The sequence below is a fragment of the Triticum aestivum genome, chromosome 2D (genome assembly GCF_018294505.1).
Source record: "Triticum aestivum cultivar Chinese Spring chromosome 2D, IWGSC CS RefSeq v2.1, whole genome shotgun sequence".
Classification (NCBI taxonomy): domain Eukaryota; kingdom Viridiplantae; phylum Streptophyta; class Magnoliopsida; order Poales; family Poaceae; genus Triticum; species Triticum aestivum.
In genome coordinates this window covers 301,006,826-301,027,898 of record NC_057799.1, presented here as the reverse complement: position 1 = coordinate 301,027,898, position 21,073 = coordinate 301,006,826, and positions in this window count along the sequence as shown.

Here is a 21,073-nt window from a genome sequence, read left to right as displayed (position 1 = left end):
ACTCAGCCCATTATAAGCTCTCATGGTCAACGAAGGATAAACCTTCTCCCGGAAAGACCCGATCAGTCTCGGAATCCCGGTTTACAAGACATTTCGACAATGGTAAAACAAGACCAGCAAGACCGCCCGACTGTGCCGACAAATCCCGATAGGAGCTGCACATATCTCGTTCTCAGGGCACACCGGAGGAGACAGGCTACGAGTAAAACCAGACTTCGAGTTTCCCTGAGGTGGCCCCGCAGGCGGCTCGGTTCGGACCAACACTCAAAGGAGCACTGGCCCGGGGGGTTAAATAAAGATGACCCTCGGGCTCGCGAAAACCCAAGGGAAAAAGGCTTAGGTGGCAAATGGTAAAACCAAGGTTGGGCCTTACTGGAGGAGATTTATTCAAGGCGAACTGTCAAGGGGGTCCCATAAATCACCCAACCGCGTAAGGAACGCAAGATCAAGGAACATAACACCGGTATGACGGAAACTAGGGCGGCAAGAGTGGAACAAAACACCAGGCATAAGGCCGAGCCTTCGACCCCTTACCAAATATATAGATGCATTAATTAAATAAGAGATATTGTGATATGCCAAAAATTATCCATGTTCCAACATGGAACCAACTTCAACTTCACCTGCAACTAGCAACGCTATAAGAAGGGCTGAGCAAAAGCGGTAACTTAGCCAAACAACGGTTTGCTAGGAAAGGATGGTTAGAGGCTTGACATGGCAATATGGGAGGCATGATATAGCAAGTGGTAGGTAGCGCAGCATAGCAATAGAACGAACAACTAGCAAAGCAAAGATAGAAGTGATTTCGAGGGTATGGTCATCTTGCCTGCAAGGTTCTCAGAGTTGTCGAAAGCTTGATCCTCGTAAGCGTACTCAACAGGTTCCTTGTTCACGAACTCGTCTCCCGGCTCTACCCACAGCAAGAACACAAGCAATGGAACCACAATCAATCACGGAAAATGCACAAGCAACATGATGCAATACATGATGATATGCGAGATATGATATGCGATGCGTATGCGTGCTCCAAAAGAAAAAGGATGAACAAGGCAGCAACTTGACCAACCAAGTATGCCACTAAAAAGATGAGATGATATTGGTCGAAATCGATATAAAGATCACCGGAAACGGATGCACGGTTTGCAAATGACAAGCAAAACAAGAATGACACGATTATGCGATTAACAGCATGATAGCACTTAGAATTTATCGAGAAACTATACTACAGCGCCCCAACATAGCAACAAAGCATATGACAGTAATCTACAGGAGATGCTTGAAAAAAGATGAACAATGAGCTACGGCTAGATCACACAATAACAGGTTCAAACAAGCATGGCAAAAGTGCAAAAGATATCAGATTCACAGACTTGGTGAAAATACTGAACATGGCTGAAACAGCATCAGGTAACAATGTTCAGAGCAAGCAATCAACATGCCACAAGAACTTATCATAGCAAAACAAGACATGGCATGAATCTACTAAATGCATAGAACAAAAGTACCTTATTGACCATGAGCCAAAAAGGATCAAAAGATATGATGGCAACCATGTAAACATAGTAAGTTTCGTTAACAGGTTTCAGACTTCGCAGAAAACAGAGCATGGCATTAACAGAATTATTAAGGCATCTTTGTGAGCTCGATTCACTCATCACAAAGCAATTCATGACAAAACAAGCATACCTACAGCAAGACGGCATGTTCATGAAGCTAAGCATGGCAAGAGCAAGTTCATAGCATGTATGGATCAACTACAACAACCTTGACAAAATTGAATATCATGTCAACATTCTGCCAGGAACATTTTATAGCAAAATTAGAGCAAGATTAAGACATGCTATGGCACTCCATAATTGCAAAAAGGGACATGGATGGATATAGCACCACTATATATACAAAACATCCTTACTGAACATACCCAAAAGAAGCATGGATCTTACTGTAGACACATGGATACATGGCAACAAAATAACAGCAGGTAAAAGACTGCAAAATTCGAAGTCCCTGAAAACAGAAACATCACGAAGCCTAGTTTGCATGCTTGTGCTAGTCACCACATAGATCACAAAAATACATGGTATACAACTCTGTAAAGATGGCATGGCATAGATCAAAACACCTGTAGAGCTCATGCCCATAAGATGCACACATCAAATGCAACAAAAATAACAAAACATCAAGTTCTGATAAGTAACAGCAGTAAACAACATATAGCACTCTTGCATCAGAGATTTGGGCCTCAATATGGACTCAAACGAGCATGGCACAATGGAACAAAATGAAGAGCATCTCGTGAAGAACATTTTGATATATCATGCTCATGAAACGGAGCAGTATACAATGATATATGATGTCATGAACATAGCAACATAATGTGATAATTACGGGACTTAGCAGAAATATCATCTCCCGAAACAGATCTAGGGTTTGGGGCAAGGACGTCGAGGCGCGGCGCGAGCTCGCCGGAGGACTTGCCGGAGAGGGGCGGGGAGCTCGCCGGAGGAGGGGAAGCGCTGGATCCAGGCGCGGGGTCGCCGGATCTTCGACGGAGGAGGCTGGTGGGAGGGGCGCGGTCGCCGGAGGCGGCGGTCTCGGGCACGGGCGCCGGCGACTCGGGCGGCGCGCTGGCAAGCTGCTCCTGCGGCGGTGAGGCGCGACGGAGGCGGGGGCGGTCGCGGGCGCGGCGGCGGGGGAGCGCGCGACGGGCGGCGGGGCACCCTCGGGTGCGGGCGGCGGCGTACGGGCCCCGCGGGCCCTGGCGGCGGAGGAGAGAGAGGGGTCCGGCGATGGTGACATGGCGGCGGCCGGACATGTCCGTCGGCGAGGGGAGGTTTTGTCCGGTGGCGCGGAGGGGAAGAAGGCTAGGGTTGCACCGCGAATTTGGAAGGGGAAGGCATATATATAGGTAGAGGGAGCTAGGAGACTCCAAATGGAGTGCGGTTTTCGCCCACACGATCGTGATCGAACGACCGAGAGCATGGAGGGGGCTTAGATGGGTTATTGGGCTGTTTGGATGGGGGTTTGGGTGCAACACACAAAAGGCCTTTGCGGTTACCCGGTTAACCGTTGGAGCATCAAACGACCTCCAAATGGAACGAAACTTGACAGGTGGTCTACCGGTGGTATACCAAGGCCACTTGGCAAACCTCTGTCCATTCCGAGAACGTTTAACACCCGCTCATGAAAAGAGACAAGAGGGGGTGCGCCGGTGCATGTGGGAGTGTCGGATTGCAAAACGGACAACGGGGAAAATGCTCGGATGCATGAGATGAACACGTATGCAAATGAGATGCACATGATGACATGATATGAGATGCATGAGATGAACAAACTGCAAAACGAAAGACAAAACCCAACCACGGAGGGAATATCATAACACATAGCCAAAAATGGCAAGAGTTGGAGTTACAAATATGGAAAGTTACATCCGGGTGTTACAGTAGCCCGAATGGGCGCGGTTGTGGAGCGGCCACCGAATGGGCACTTGCCCGCAGGGAGTGCGGCGGGGCGAGGCCATAGGGGCGCGGTGGCAGGGGCCACGGGGCGAAGTCGCGGACCAACCCAGGGGGGCGTTGGCGGCGGTGGAGCAGGGCAGCTCGCCGGGAGCGGCCGCGGCCGGGTTCGGTGGGGGTGCCGGCAGGGCCCTGCCGGCGAGGTCCGGCGACGAGGTGTCCTCGGCGAGGGGCACCAGTGTGGTGGCGGGAACGGGAGGCGTCCGGTGAGGTGGGTAGTGGGGCGCTGGGGGCGCTGATGGCCCGGGCGACAGGGGGTGCGAGCGCGGCAGCGGCAGCACGAGGTGAGCGCGTACGGGGGAGGCGAGGCATCGGAGCGCGCCCGGGCGCGTGTACAGGGGCACGCCGGGCGGGGCGAGGCCGCGGTGAGCGCGGACGATGCATCGGCGACATGGCAGAGGGGAGCGAGGACGCGGGCACACGAGGTCTCATCGCACGGTGTAGGGGAGTGGCAGTGGGGCGCGGGGAGGAGGTCGGGGACGTGCGACGGAGGCGGTCCGGCGAGGTGGTCCGGCGACGACGGTCAACGGCGTCGGGACGGGGCGGAGGAGCTTCGGGCGGCGGGGACGAGATGATGACGAGGCATCTGACGAGGTGGAGGTAGACGAGGGGGTGGCTCCGGTGAGGAGGAGGTCGAGGACGGGGCAGCGACAGCGAGGCGGCGCCGGGGCGACGTCGGCGGCTGGCGCGGCGCCGATCCAGATCGGGAGGGAGTGGACCGTGAGGGGGGGAGTGGGATTTTGGAGATCGTGGGGGAGGGGTTCGGTTAGGTCACGGGGTGAGGAGGCCATATAGGCCAAGGCTGGGCCGACCGGCGCAGTGGCCAGCTGGGCCAAACGGCCTAGGGGAGGGGGCCTGCCCTTTTTTTGGTCGTTTTTCCCTTTTTGCTTTGTTCATTCTTTACTGTTTTTCTTTTAGTTACACATTAATTTTAGTTTAGTAAAATATAACAATAGCCCCTAAAATAATGTTTCAGAATAACCCGCTGGCATAAAAAGTTTTACCCCGAATTAAAATAGTTTAGCAATTTATAAAATACCAAAGGCATTTATGTAATTGTTTTTGCTATTGTTTTATTCATTTTAGAGTATTTAAACATTTTATAAAAGTGTGGTTTCTCCGCCATAATTACCTATGCATTATTTGGCTCTCCCCAAACATTTTAGTTTTAATGTTTGAAAACTTTTACCGTTTGACTTGATTTTGAATTTAAATTTGAATCGGTTTCAAACTAACGCGAGATTAGGAACAATAATCGTGGTGACGTGGCATCATTAACAGAGATTTACTGTAGCTTAATTATCCGGGCGTCACAATCCTCCCCTCGTCGCCCTGTGTGAGAGCGATCACCGGGTTATATCTGACACTTGGAAGGGTATGTTTTGTTGAGTATCCGGTTCTAGTTGTCATATGGTCAAGGTACAACTCCGGGTCGTCCTGTTACCGAAGATCACGGCTATTCGAATAGATTATCTTCCCTACAAGGGTGCACCACATTACCCAACACGCTCGATCCCCTTTGGCCGGACACACTTTCCTGGGTCATGCCCGGCCTCGGAAGATCAACACATCGCAGCCCCACCTAGGCACAACAGAGAGGTCAGCACGCCGGTCTAAATCCTATGCGCGCAGGGGTCTGGGCCCATCGCCCATTGCACACCTGCACGTTGCGTGGGCGACCGGAGAGCAGACCTAGCAACCTCCATTTCAAAGGAAGTTGCGTTACGCGGTCCAACCCGGCACGCGCCGCTCAGTCGCTGACGTCACGAAGGCTTCGGCTGGTACCACGACGTCGAGTGCCCATAACTGTTCCCGCGTAGTTGGTTAGTGCGTATAGGCCAGTGGCCAGACTCAGATAAAATACCAAGATCTCGTTAAGCGTGTTATTTTGAAGTAACCGCGGACGCCGACCAAGGCCACGCCCACCTCTCACCTAGGTAGTCTCAACCTGCCCTGTCGCTGCGCCACAAAGATCCACCCAGAGGGCCGTCGGGACAAAGGTCCTTTCAGCCCCCAATCCGTGAATCACTCGCGGGTACTCTACGAGCCGACCCGACTTTAGTCACCACATGTATCATGTAAAGTATATAGTATATACCCGTGATCACCTCCTGAGTGATCACGGCCCGATAGTATAGCATAGCAGATGGACAAGAATGTAGGGCCACTGATGGAAAACTAGCATCCTATACTAAGCATTTAGGATTGCAGGTAAGGGTAACAACTGTAGCAACAATGACAGGCTATGCAGCAGAATAGAAGTAACCGAAAGCAGTAACCTTCTACACTACTCTAATGCAAGCAGTAGAGAGAAGGAATAAGCGATATCTGGTGATCAAGGGGGGGGGGGGGGGGGCTTGCCTAGAAGCTCTGCCGAGAAGGAGGGGTCGTCAACACCATAGTCGTACTGGGTAGCAGCGGCGTCGGTCTCGGTGTCTAGCGAGAGAAGAGGGGGAAGAAACAATAAATATAAAAGCAAACATATGCATGACGATGCATGGCATGGCAATGAACGGTGCTAGGTGTGCCCTAACGCGGTAGCAGGTGATACCGGCGAAGGGGGGAAACATCCGGGAAAGTATTCCCAGTGTTTCATGTTTTCGGACAGATGAAACAGAGGGGGGAAGTTGCGTGTTTGCTATGCTAGGGATGTGTGGCGGACGAACGGACTGCCTATCCGGATTCGTCTCGTCGTTCTGAGCAACTTTCGTGTACAAAGTTTTTCCCCGAGCTACAGTTTATTTTATATTAATTTTAAAAAGTTTTAAAGCATTTTCTAAATTATTATTATTAAATTAATTTGAAATTAGTATTATTGCATCAGCATGACGTCAGCATGATGTCAGCAGTCAACACAGGTGTTGACTGGTCGAACTGACATGAGGGTCCCGCATGTCATTGACTGATTAATTAACTAACAGTTAATTAGGTTAATTGGTGATTAGATTAATCTAATTATGATTAATTAAGTTAATTAATCTAGTTAATTAGTTAATTAATTAATATTTTTTTTTATTTTTTTAATATAAAAACGTTCTGGTGCTGGGCCCCATGTCATTGGCCCAGAGGGGCCTATCGGGTTCGGGCGCTAACGGGCACATGACACTGCCCGAGCGGTCGCATGCCCAGGAGTGGGCGGACCCGGGCGGCGGCCAGCGAGGGGGCCGCGGCCGTGGCGAGGTCGGGCGCTAGTGGCCGGTGCGGGAGGGACGGGAGGAGCACCGGACGGCGCCGGAGCGGGGTAGGGCGAGGCCAGGGCCACTGGTGCGCGGCCATAGAACGGCTCAGGGTGGCCGGAGCTGAAGCGGGAGGTGGCTAGGCGGCACCGGAGCGGGGTCGCACAGACGGGCGCCGTGGCAGGGCTACGCGGGACGGCAGGTTGGGTGCGACAGGTGCGGGGCCGCGGGCGACCAACGGCAAAGCCGCCGGCGAGGCGTTGCCTCAACGCGAGGCGCGCGGCCAGGTTCTCGCGGGGGCGCGCGCGGGGTAGCGTGGGGAGGGGCGAGTGCAGGCGGGTGTGGTGATGTGAGAGCGCGCGCGAAGGCGGAGCCGTCGGCGCGGCGGGGTCGTGGTGAGCGCGGAGCGAGGAGGCCGGGGCGAGGCATCCATGGGCGCAGCCTGCGGTGCGGGTGGCCGCGTCGGGGGCCTGCGCGGGCCAGCGCGTGTGACTCCGGAGGCGGGGGTGAGCAGGGGCGGACGGGGCATGCGGGAGCGCGGCCTGGTCGCAGCGAGCGCAGAGACCAGGCGCGGTGAGCGCGACCGCGGGGCAGTGGGCGTGAGTGAGGCCACGGCGGGTGCAGGAGTACAGGCGGGAGGTGACGGGGTTCTCACCCGCGTTGGTGAGCAGGGGGCGGCGAGGCTCGGTGGAGCCTTTGGGAAGGAGACGGGGACTCGTCGCCAGCGAGGAGACGAGGAGGACGAGGCGACGGGCAGCTGCGGGGTCCAGTGACGGCGTCGGGCGGCGGCGTCCGGGACATCGAGCGGCGACGGGGTCGCAACCCCGATCCAGATCGGATCGGGAGGGGGAGCGAGAGGGAGTGGGGGAAGTGGGGTGGTTCGATCTAGGGTTTCCTAGACAGGGGGAATATGGGGGAGTGAAGTGAGGTGCAGCTGGGCCGGCCTGGTTGGCCTGGTGGCCAGCTGGGCCAAGGCCCAGCAGGGGTGTTTTTAGTTTTTCTTTTGTTAGATTTGTTTTCTGCTTTTTATTCTTTTCCCTTTTTCTTTTTTATTTATTTTAGAGCATCTTAGCTTTTTCTAAACATGTGTTTTCTTCACTATAATTATCTATGTAATATTTGACACAGTCCGAACATTTTTGTTTTAATGTTTGAAAACTTTTGTTGTTTGCCATATTTTGAATTTGAATTTTGAACCGGTTTTTGAACTAACGAGAGATTATCAACACTAACCGAGGTGACGTGGCATCATTTCCAGAGGGTTACTGTAGCTTAATTACCCGGGCGTCACAATTCTCCTCCACTACAAGAAATCTTGTCCCGAGATTTACGAGGTATAAAACAGGGAAAAGGTCTGGTTACGAATTCTAACGAATCTTCTTGGTCTTGGTTGCTCTTCTCGAAGAGGTCGATCCATAGCATTGATGTCTTCATTCCTATGCATCAATGCATCATGATGAAGTTGTCATCCTTCCTTCAGGATCTTCACCGAACTTATGAAAGGAAAAGGGGTAACATCGAAAGAACGGTCCTCTACAAGGTTGCTTATCTGGTAGATAAAACCAGGGAAGGTGGCGGGAAGTAACTCCCGAATTGAAACTTAAGAAAATATTGGGAGCAAAGTAAGGAGGTATCATGGGAAGTTTCAAGCGGGCAGGCAATCGTTCGATGCCTGAAACAGGGCGTGAAAGGGGTTCAAAGCGACAGGAATAAGTATTGTGTCTGATACCAGAATTTGATGATCTCTCGGATGGTGGCCCGTGAGTTACGTACGAGGCCACGCGCGAGGAATGACTTTGGAAACCGGGGGTGTACAGGAGAGTCAGGTTTCGATCCTGTGGAGTTGTGGGTTATGGGCCCACCATGTGGGTTGAAGGTAGAAAGGGTGATGAAATCTTGCACGATCATGTAAGCAAATCAAGTCAGAGGATAACCTGTCAGTTATGTCGGCAACAACATTGGTACCAAGGGCGAGGGATGAAGAGAACCATTTCCTGCTCGTTTAACGAGGTAGACCAATAGGCAAAGTTCTCGTCCATCGGTGGTTACCGGAATGTCATCAACAATAGTAACAGGGTTACACCAGACAGGATGGTACACCAAGGTGTTTACATAAGCAGGTAAATATTACTGCTTATATCATATAGGTCACAAGAAAGGTTAACCAAAACAATGGAAAGGAAGAGGTGTTTATCAGATTAACAGAACAATGGAAAGGAAAATGTGTTTAAACACATATTTCAGGGGTATATCCTTCCCAAGGACAATCAGAGCACGATATCCATGACAGGATAGAAATGGAAAACCATTTAGGTAAGGGGAGAGGAATTTCATGACATTACCCAAACAACAGTGTTTGAATAATTGATAAAGAAAATTTAGCATTGTGCTTCAAATGTTCCTATTGATGATAGGAGTACCACATACATGCTTCGAGATAGCATTGACATGGTCTTCAAGCAAAGGTCAGACTTTGGATACACAAAGGATTCATCAGGAACAACTTATAGAATAAGTCTTACCATTTCCTCTTGGAAGAATAGATAACCTTGCTAAAAGGAAACTATAACAATAGGTCCTCCGGCCAGGTGTGCTAGGCATGACATCACCTTACCGGGTCATAAAAAGACGAATGATATAACTCTTGGATATATGTTCCAACCATCATATCTGACCGAGATTCAGATCTGATCGGTGTCAGGATACCTCAGACTCAGGATGCCTGAGAAGGAAAAGGTGCGACACAAATTGACGAGAAGACATCATAAGATTCTCGAGAAATGAACTATGGAAGCGATTTCCGAACAACAGTTCATCATTGAGCCAAGGAGAGTATGACGGGGTGGTTGATGGACTCAGCAAAAATTCATTAAGATTTCCAAGAAGATGGATTTCCACAATTATGTGAACAAGGACATAACATTAGTCAGATCAATGATATAATGATGTATGCTCGAGGAAAACATACACAATTTAACAATGATAGAAGGGTGCACCCGGAAATCTGGACTAGGTAGCATGACCGATGTTATAATGGTGGTTCGATAACCAATGATCTAAGAATGAAATGTCGACCATTAACTTCGAAGCAATAGGGTTGCTAGAAGGAAAGAATCCAAACAACGCCGTTCACTTGTTGGAATCAACACGGGGGCCAAGAAAGAATGGTGATGGTGAGAAGTATCACTATACCAAGAATTCTTAAGAGGTGGAGTAATCCTCATGACATTCTTGACATAAAAGATGGAAATAATCCAAGGTACAGAAGAACAAATGCTGGATAGCAAGGAACTCAAGGTATAACACAAAACACGAACAAATTTGTGTTGGAGGGAAGGCAATAAAGTGGTCGATAATAACATAAATCATCGAGGGAAATGATGGTATTTCTCTTCATGAATTCAATTGACATCCTGGAAGAGCTCAAGATGTTGATGATGATCACGACACAATTGTCGAGAGATTTCACAAAGAAGTAATCGAACAGCGACGACATCAAGGAAAACTAATGGTGAAGCGAATGGTCGTTGGAACCACGGATACGACACACACTCGGAATCAAGCTTGATGTTCAAGGCGAAATGATAAGACGAGGAAGAACGACGTAAGCTTGGCTCATCGTCAAAAGTGGTGCTCCGGGAATAAGGACCAGGTAGCACAGTTAAAATCATCACAACAATGATATAGCCAAACAGGCTAGGAATGGCGTGCTCGGGTACAAACTCGTACATAAATAAGATTACTAAGAGTTGTTGAACCGTAGTGCAGACTCGGTTCAGTTATCGGTGTCTTTGAGTGTTTAATAACTCAGAGCCCGTGAAAAATTGGAATCAGTGAGAATGTAGTACTTGATGAAGAGCTCATAAGAAGTTATGCAGTTCCATGATAATCTCGAGATACCAGGGGGTAATACTCGACGACGGATCAAAGTAGAGGTTGGACTGGGGTATTGCTCTATAGAAGACATGTGCTTAAACTTGCACGAGAAATGGTATTTAAAGGAGAACATGGCCGGATTCACGATTGCAAAAGGCCAGATCCAAGATATAAGATGAACTTATACCAAGGGAATAATTAATTGAAGAGAAGCTTTAATGATAAGATCTACATCGTGTCCATGGGCATGAACACAAAGTTCAAGGTCGACTCCCACTTTTGCAATGCATAAACTTTCATTCACTGCTCTATTAAAAATGATTTGAGTGCGAAGACCTACCTAGTGAATTACCAGAGTATGAACCTTGGAAAACTTTTGGGTCCACGCAGATTAAGGAAGGCATAGGTTCAACCCATCAGGGCATCTTAGGAACATATACCACAATCTTCAGGAGTAAACAACACAAACTCGAAAGTAGAGCATGTTCGGCAAAGTAGAGGATACAATTTACCAAAGGCATTATGTGTCCGAGAAATACTCACAAAGTTATTCAATATGAAGGACGTTGTCGAATAAAATCCAACAAAGGATTTGATGGTCCACAAGAGATCTGATGTGAGCATTGGTACTCAACCGGAAGAAGAAACAATGCAAAGGCATTGCAGTATAGAAACACCTGACTAATTCAAAGCTCAAATGTAAAGGAATTATGATTTCTCACCAAGGGATCAGAAGCAAACGCTCTGATAAAGGATGGTTAAGTTAAGTAGGCTTAAGGGTACAATCGATGGCAAGATTGGTCGAGAACCAGCTCCAGTTAAAAATGAAGGCTGAGCCGGAAAGATAGTTTATAAGGATCAACTTATGATTGTGGGCATTCGCAACATATTGAATCAAGGAACTCAAAATGATAATGACAAAGGATGCCAATTAGATTACCAGACTTATGGTAAATCATAATGCAAGCAAGTAAGAATTTCAAGAGCAATAGGCTGTTGGGGATTTTTGGAAGATCGAATGGTATTTCGAAGACATTTGTGAAATACAGGAATGAACTATGGATGAACGGATACTCGATAAGTGTGAGGAATTATCCATAGGGGTATTCATGTGGTAAGGAACTGCAAGGCAGTAAGCTCAAAGGATTCTCGGGACAACAGAGAGTATTTCGGGGCATCATGTAATAACAACATCAACGGGGAATGATTGTAGGAATGGCAAGTGTATGCCATTTTCATAGGGGTTGACGGTGGAAGGAAATCGCAAATGCGATGGCACAAAGACTTGAGAGAACATCGTAGAGTAAATTCGGAGTCTTCTAGTGCAGCAAGCGGTCATCTGAAGTGAGGGGCTCTCCGGGAGAAAGTATTTTCGAGAACCTAAAGTTAGTTTTGTTTTTAGAAAAATCATTTACCCCAATAGAAGAGAGCTCAGAGTCCCAGAGTATAGACGAGGAATAAAAGATCCTAATGCCACCCAATGGCGACGTGGGCCCGTATGCCACACTGCCACGTTAGTAAAAGTTTTGCAATGACTAGACTCGACTTCGGCCAAGGAGTGTGGAAGGGGGATTCCTACAGGCAGTCGGCTCTGATACCAACTTGTGATGCCCCCGATTCAATCGTACACTAATCATACACGCAAACGTGTATGATCAAGATCAGGGACTCACGGGAAGATATCACAACACAACTCTAAAAATAAAATAAGTCATACAAGCATCATAATACAAGCCAGGGGCCTCGAGGGCTCGAATACTAGTGCTCGATCATAGACGAGTCAGCGGAAGCAACAATATCTGAGTACAGACATAAGTAAACAAGTTGCCATAAGACGGCTAGCACAAACTGGGATACAGATAGAAAGAGGCGCAGGCCTCCTGCCTGGGATCCTCCTAAACTACTCCCGGTCATCGTCAGCAGCCTGCACGTAGTAGTAGGCACCTCCGGTGTAGTAGGAGTCGTCGCCGACGGTGACTTCTGGCTCCTGGGCTCCAGCATCTGGTTGCGACAACCAAGAAGAAAGGAAAAGGGGGAAAAGGGGGAGCAAAGCAACCGTGAGTACTCATCCAAAGTACTCGCAAGCAAGCATCTACACTACATATGCATGGGTATCTGTGTAAAGGGGCAATATCGGTGGACTAAACTGCAGAATGCCAGAATAAGAGGGGATAGCTAGTCCTGTCGAAGACTACACTTCTGGTAGCCTCCATCTTGCAGCATGTAGAAGAGAGTAGATGGTAAGTTCACCAAGTATCACCGCATAGCATAATCCTACCCGGCGATCCTCCCCTCGTCGCCCTGTGTGAGAGAGATCACCGGGTTATATCTGGCACTTGGAAGGGTGTGTTTTATTAAGTATCTGGTTCTAGTTGTCATAAGGTCAAGGTACAACTCTGGGTCATCCTGTTACCGAAGATCACGGCTATTCGAATAGATTAACTTCCCTGCAGGGGTGCACCACATTATCCAACACGCTCGATCCCCTTTGGCCGGACACACTTTCCTGGGTCATGCCCGGCCTCGGAAGATCAACACGTCGCAGCCCCACCTAGGCACAACAGAGAGGTCAGCACGTCGGTCTAAATCCTATGCGCGCAGGGGTCTGGGCCCATCGCCCATTGCACACTTGCACGTTGCGTGGGCGGCCGGAGAGCAAACCTAGAAACCTCCATTTCAAAGGAAGTTGCGTTACGCGGTCCAACCCGGCGCACCCTGCTCAGTCGCTGACGTCACGAAGGCTTCGGCTGATACCACGACGTCGAGTGCCCATAACTATTCCCGCGTAGTTGGTTAGTGCGTATAAGCCAGTGGCCAGACTCAGATCAAATACTAAGATCTCGTTAAGCGTGTTATTTTGAAGTAACCATGGACGCCGACCGGAGCCAGGCCCACCTCTCACCTAGGTAGTCTTAACCTGCCCTGTCGCTCCACCACAAAGATCCACCCAGAGGGTCGTCGGGACAAAGGTCCTTTCAGCCCCCAATCCGTGAATCACTCGCAGGTACTCTACGAGCCGACTCGACTTTAGTCACCACATGTATCATGTATAAAGTATATAGTATATATCCGTGATCACCTCCCGAGTGATCACGGCCCGATATTATAGCATAGCAGACGGACAAGAATGTAGGGCCACTGATGGAAAAGTAGCATCCTATACTAAGCATTTAGGATTGAAGGTCAGGGTAACAACTATAGCAACAATGAGAGGCTATGCAGCAGAATAGGAGTAATCGAAAGCAGTAACATGCTACACTACTCTAATGCAAGCAGTAGAGAGAAGGAATAGGCGATATCTGGTGATCAAGGGGGGGCTTGCCTGGAAGCTCAGCCGAGAAGGGGGGTCGTCAACACCGTAGTCGTACTGGGTAGCAGCGGCATCGGTCTCGGTGTCTAGCGAGCGAAGAGGGGGAAGAAACAATAAATATAAAATCAAACATATGCATGACGATGCATGACATGACAATGAACGGTGCTAGGTGTGCCCTAACGCGGTAGTAGGTGATACCGGCGAAGGGGGAAACATCCGGGAAAGTATTCCCGGTGTTTCACGTTTTCGAACAGATGAACCGGAGGGGGAATTTGCATGTTTGTTATGCTAGGGATGTGTGGCGGACAAATAGGCAGCGTATCCGGATTCGTCTCGTCGTTCTAAGCAACATTCATGTACAAAGTTTTTCCATCCGAACTACGGTTTATTTTATATTAATTTTCTATAATTTTAAAACATTTTCTAAATTATTATTATTAAATTAATTCAAAATTAGTATTATTGCATGAGCATGGCGTCAGCATGACGTCAGCAGTCAACAGAGGTGTTGACTGGTCAAACTGACGTGAGGGTCCCGCATGTCATTGACTGATTAATTAACTAACAGTTAATTAGTGATTAGATTAATCTAATTATGATTAATTAAGTTAATTAGTTTAGTTAATTAACTGATTAATTAATTAATTAATATTTTATTATTATTTTTTAATTCTTTTTTATATAAAAACGTTCTGGGCTGGGGCCCCATGTCATTGGCCTAGAGGGGCCTATCGGGTTCGGGTGCTAACGGGCACACGGCACTGCCCGAGCGGGCGCATGCCCAGGAGTGGGCGGACCCGGGCGGCGGGCAGCGAGGGGGCCGCGGCGTGGCGAGGCCGGCGGCCAGTGGCCGGTGCGGGAGGGACGGGAGGAGCACCGGGCGACGCCGGAGCGGGGTAGGGCGAGACCAGGGCCGCTGGTACGCGGCCATAGGGCGGCTCGGGGTGGCCGGAGCTAAAGCGGGAAGTGGCTAGGCGGCGCCGGAGCGGGGTCGCACAAATGAGCGCCTGGGCAGGGCTGCGCGGGACGGCAGATTGGGTGCGACAGATTGGGCCGACAGGTGCGGGGCCGCAGGCGACCAACGGCAAAGCCACCGGCGAGGCGTTGCCTCAACACGAGGCGCGCGGCCTGGTGCTCGCGGGGGCGCGCGCGGGGTAGCGCGGGGAGGGGCGAGCGCAGGCGGGTGTGGTGATGCGGGTGCGCGCGCGAAGGCGGTGCCGTGGGCGCGGCGGGGTCGTGGTGAGCGCGGAGCGAGGAGGCCGGGGCGAGGCATCCATGGGCGCAGCCTGCGGTGCGGGTGGCCGCGTCGGGGGCCTGCGCGGGCGAGCGCGTGTGTCTCCGAAGGCGGGGGTGAGCAGGGGCGGATGGGGCATGCGGGAGCGCGGCCTGGTCGCAGCGAGCGCGAAGACCAGGCGCGGTGAGCGCGACCACGGGGCAGTGGGCGTGAGCGAGGCCACGGCGGGCGCAGGAGTACAGGCGGGAGGCAACGGGGTTCTCACCCACGTTGGTGAGCAGGGGGGCGGCGAGGCTCGGTGGAGCCTTTGTGGAGGAGAACGGGGACTCGTCACCGGCGTGGAGACGAGGAGGACGAGGCGACGGGCAGCGGCGGGGTCCAATGACGGCGTCGGGCGGCGGCATCCGGGACATCGAGCGGCGACGGGATCGCAGCCCCGATCCAGATCGGATCGGGAGGGGGAGCGAGAGGGAGTGGGGGAAGTGGGGTGGTTTGATCTAGGGTTTCCTAGACAGGGGGAATATGGGGGAGTGAAGTGAGGCGTGGCTGGGCCGGCCTGGTGGCCAGCTGGGCCAAGGCCCAGCAGGTTTTTTTTTAGTTTTTCTTTTGTTAGATTTGTTTTCTGCTTTTTATTCTTTTCCCTTTTTCTGTTTTATTTATTTTAGAGCATCTTAGCATTTTCCAAACATGTGTTTTCTTCACTATAATTACCTATGTAATATTTGACACAGTCCGAACATTTTTGTTTTAATGTTTGAAAACTTTTGTTGTTTGCCATATTTTGAATTTGAATTTTGAACCGGTGTTTGAACTAACGAGAGATTATCAACACTAACCAAGGTGACGTGGCATCAGTTCCAGAGGGTTACTATAGCTTAATTACCCGGGCGTCACACTAAATATGCTAGGCAACAATCTAAGTAGCAAGCCAACAAGCATACAAAGCAAAGTAAGGTGCGGGAAAGGATTAACCACAAGTGAGACAAGGACGCGGATTTTATCCCAAAGTTCACTCTTACTTGGGGAAGAGCTACTCTCCATTTGGAGCGGTGCCGGAGCCAAAGCTTGCGAAACGCCACCGAAGGCTCACCGTAATCTCCTTCGAGTCACCCCCAACGGATGAGCCTCAAGTCACTCGGGGTTGGTCTTGAAGGCGACCACCACACCTTTACAAACTTCTCTGGAGCACACCACAAGCAAGGAAGCTTCTGAAGGAACCTTGAACCGCCTAGGAGCCCAAGCTCCAAGAGTAACAAGTCAATGGGGAAGAAATGTTGCGGGGAACGCGATTTGGTTTGGTCAACATGTAGATTGGGTCTTGCTCTCCCAATCCCCAAAGTTTCAACAAGTTTGGGTGGAGGGACTGAGAGTATTGAGAAAAATAAGGTGTAGCAATGATGGAGCTCAACAAGACATTAGGGTTAGAGGTTGGAGGTGGAAGAAGGGGCCTTTTATAGTGTTCTTGGTCGGGTGGGGATTTCTGCTCGTTGGACCCCGTGCGCACGGGCTAAGTCAGCCCCGTGCGCACGGGGTACTCAGAGACTTTCACACCACCCCGTGCGCATGGGGTTCAAAAGACCCCGTGCGCATGGGGTACCCAGAGAGTTTACACAGTACCCCGTGCGCACGGGGGTCAAAAGACCCCATGCACATGAGGTACCCAGAGAGTTACGCAGTACCCCATGCGCGCGGGGGTCCAAAGACCCCATAAGCACGGGGTACCCAGTAACTTTCTGCCACAAACTTTCTGAGTACCACAAGCACACACACTAGGATTTTAGGTGGTAGGAGTGGGTAGCCTTAGTGTATATGGTTCGGAAATGGCATTCCCACACAACTTCCATCCAGACAAACCCCTCTTAATAGTGCGGTCTTCCCTATGACTCGAAGCAAACCAAAAACTAAACCTTCCATTCACCGGAAGACCACGCCTTTGACCTTTTTGAATTGGGGAGTCGCACATCTCCATCACGAAGCACTTGGAACCAATATCCTGAGATAAACTTTAATAACCGATATTAGTTCAACTAACCACATTGTCATCACACCAAAATACAGTATAAGTGCCACTTGCACTTTCAATAGTGCCTAGTGCCAGTTGTTGTCTTTTGCTTGTTTTTTACTTCATAGAATATCAATACCAAATAGAGTCCAAATGCCACAAAACTTTTTGGAGATTTTTTTTCTGCCCAGAAGACACCCAGGAGGCCCAAGAAGTGCACTAGAGGGGACCTGTGGGGCCCACTAGGTACCAAGGCGTGACAGAGGCCCGAGGCGCACCCTGGTGGGTAGTGGAGCCCATAGGCACCCCCTCCACCGCCTATCAGCTCTATAAATACTCTAAAATCCCCAAAACCCTAGGGGAGTCAAGAGAAAACAGTTTCTGCCGCCGCAAGTTCCAGAACCACGAGATCCAATCTAGAGACCTTCTCTAGCACTCTATCGGAGGGGGTCAACGATCACGGAGGGGTTCTTCATCAACACCCTTGCCCCTCCGATGATGCGTGAGTAGTTTACTACAGACGTATGGGTCAGTAGGAAATAGCTAGATGGCTTCTTCTCTCTTTTTGATCTTCAATACAATGTTCTCCTCGATGTTCTTGGAGATCTATTTGATGTAATGACTTTTTGCGGTGTGTTTGTTGTAACCCGATGAACTGTGAGTTTATGATCAGTTCTATCTATGAATATTATTTGAGTCTTCTCTGAACTCTTTTATGCATGATTGTTATAACCTCGTAGTTCTTCTCCGAAACATTGGTTTCGTTTGGCCAACTAGATTGAGTTTTCTTGCCATGGGAAGAGGTGCTTTGTGATGGTTAAAGTCCAGATTACTACAGACTGTTCTGTTTTTGATAGATTCTGTTTTCGTTGCATTGTGTGCTTATTTTGATGAATCTATGGATTGTATCGGAGGGTACAAGCCATGGTAAAGTTAGAATAAAGTAAGTATAATGCAATAATAAAATATGAATGGGTTTGCAACAGTACTTAGAGTGTTGATTTGCTTTATTATACAAACGGATCTCACAAAGGTTTTGTTAAGTTTTGTGTGATTGAAGTTTTCAAGTTTTGGGTGAGATCACGATGGATGAAGGAATAAGGAGTGAAAATTGCCTAAGATTGGGGATGCCCATGGCACCCAAAAGTAATATTCAAGGAGAACCAAGCAACTAAGCGGGGCATCCCCTCTTTCTTCTAACGACCATCGGTAATTTTACTTGGAGCTATATTTTTATTCGTCACATATCATGAGTTTTGCTTGGAGCATCTCGTATTATATGATTCTTTGCTTGTTTTGCTTTTTACTTTGTCAAAATCATCATTGTTGGACACACTATTTGAGATAGCCATAATTATGCCATAATTTGTTAGAATTGCTCTATGTGCTTCAATTCAAAAAAAATTGAGCTATCGAATTGCTCTAGTGCTTCACTTATATCTTTTTGAGCACGGTGGTAGTTTTATTTTTGAATAAATACTCTCATGCTTCAATTAGATTATTTTGAGAGTTAGTAAATTTTCAAAAAATATCCTCTCAATGCTTCACTTATATTATTTTGAGAGATGAAAATTGTTTTGAAGAAATATGTGCTCTCATACTTCTCTTAAATTTATTTGAGAGCTTTATTAGTAGCAACGGTAAAATATGAAATTAGTCCCAAAGTGATAGATATTCAAGAGGGGTATAATAAAAACTTTCATGAAGATCATTGGATATTATAAACTTGATTCCTCGTAATAGTTTTGAGATAAGGAGATAGTGATATGTGAGTCATGTTGGTGAGTAATTATGCTTTAGCAAGAATATTGGTGTTAAGGTTTGTGATTCCCTATGCAAGCACGAAAGTCAATATTTATGCAATGAAGTTACATCCTACTTGAGGTGCATTATTCGGTGTTCGTTGTGTTTAATGATCGTTTTTGTTTTTTGGTTGGTTGCTTCTAAATCTATTTGCTAGTCTTCCCTTGTACTAAGTGGGAATACTACTTGTGCATCCAAACTCCTTAAACCAAGTTGTGCCAAATGATTCCACCATACCTACTTATATGCGGTATTTCCATGCGGTTCCAAGTAAATTTTTATGTGCCAACTCTAAATTTCAAAATGAATTTCCTTTTTGTGTGCCCGTACCGCTCATGAAGCAGCAGGGGTGGCCAATATTTTCCATGCTAGATATTCTATTCTCAAGATGAGTGTTTATTTACTTTTCATTGCATGAGAGTGTGGCTAGTAATAGGGATGCCTAGTCCTGAAATGAAAAAGATATATTTTATGTTTTCAATAATAAATTCCTTGGAAAGTGTTGGTATGGAAGGCACCCGTGGATACAGCTAACCATGGATTGTGAAAGAATGGTGGAAAAAGGAATAAACTTTATTTTATGTTTGGGAACCGCCTATGATTTATCTAGAATGGAAAGTATTGGGAATTCTCGGTCGTTTTCGTTGACAGGAAAAGCATGCCTCTCAAAACAATCTTATCTCTCAATTTAAGCTTTGAGCTCTAGCACCTCTACAAATCTCTGCTTACCTCTGTAAAGGGCCTATCTATTTACTTTTATGAAATTTTTATTTTTATTTAGTCTCCATCTTCTCTTATAAAGCACCAAGTATGGAACACTATTATCATACCTGTGCATTGGGCATGGTTAAAATTCGAGTGTGTTTCATGAATGGATCAATGATTGAGCATAATGGGCTAGGGATAGCTTCTGTTAGTGTTGATATTTTGAAATACGTGGTTTCTTGTTGATATGCTTGAGTAATGATGTCCTCATGTCAAATATAGACTATTGATTTGAATCATCTTAAAAGTACAAATGTCCATGCTACAAAAGAAAATAATATGTAATAAACATGTTAGGCAGCATTCCACATCAAAAATTCTGTTTTTATCATTTATCTACTCGAGGACAAGCAGGAATTAAGCTTGGGGATGCTGATATGTCTCCAACGTATCTATAATTTCTTATTGGTCCATGATGTTATATTATCAATCTTGGATGTTTTATATCCTTTTACTAACAACTTTATATCATTTTTGGGGACTAACCTATTGACATAGTGCCCAGTGCCAGTTGTTGTTTTTTTCTTGTTTTTACTTCAAAGAATATCATTACCAAACGGAGTCCAAATGCCAAGGAACTTTTTGGAGAATTTTTCTGCCCACAAGACACCCAGGAGGCCCAGGAAGTGCACCAGAGGGGGCCTGTGGAGCCCACTAGGCACCAGGGCGCGCCCTCGTGGGTAGTGGAGCCCACAGGCACCCCCTCCACCTCCTATTAGCTCTATAAATACTCTAAAATCCTAAAGACCCTAGGGGGTCGTGAGAAAACAGTTTTGCCGCCGCAAGTTCCAGAACCATGGGATCGAATCTAGAGGCCTTTTCCGGCACTCTGCCGGAGGGGTCAACGATCACTGAGGGGTTCTTCATCAACACCCTTGCCCCTTCGATGATGCGTGAGTAGTTTACTACATATCTACAGGTCCGTAGGTAGTTGCTAGATGGCTTCTTCTCTCTTTTTGATCTTCAGTACAATGTTCTCCTCGATGTTCTTGGAGACTATTTGATATAATGACTTTTTGCGGTGTGTTTGTTGGGATCCGATGAATTGTGTGTTTATGATCAGTTCTATCTATGAATATTATTTGAGTATTCTCTAAACTCTTTTATGCATGATTGTTATAGCCTCGTATTTCTACTCCAAAATGTTGGTTTGGTTCGGCCAACTAGATTGAGTTTTCTTGCCATGGGGAGAGGTGCTTTGTGATGGGTTCGATCTTGCGGTGCTCAATCTCAGTGACAGAAGGAGACATGACACGCATGTCTCGTAGCCATTAAGGATAAGAAGATGGGGTCTATTCCTAAATGAATAGATCTTGTCTACATCATGTCATCGTTCTTATTGCATTACTCTGTTTCTTCATGAACTTAATACACTAGATGCATACTGGA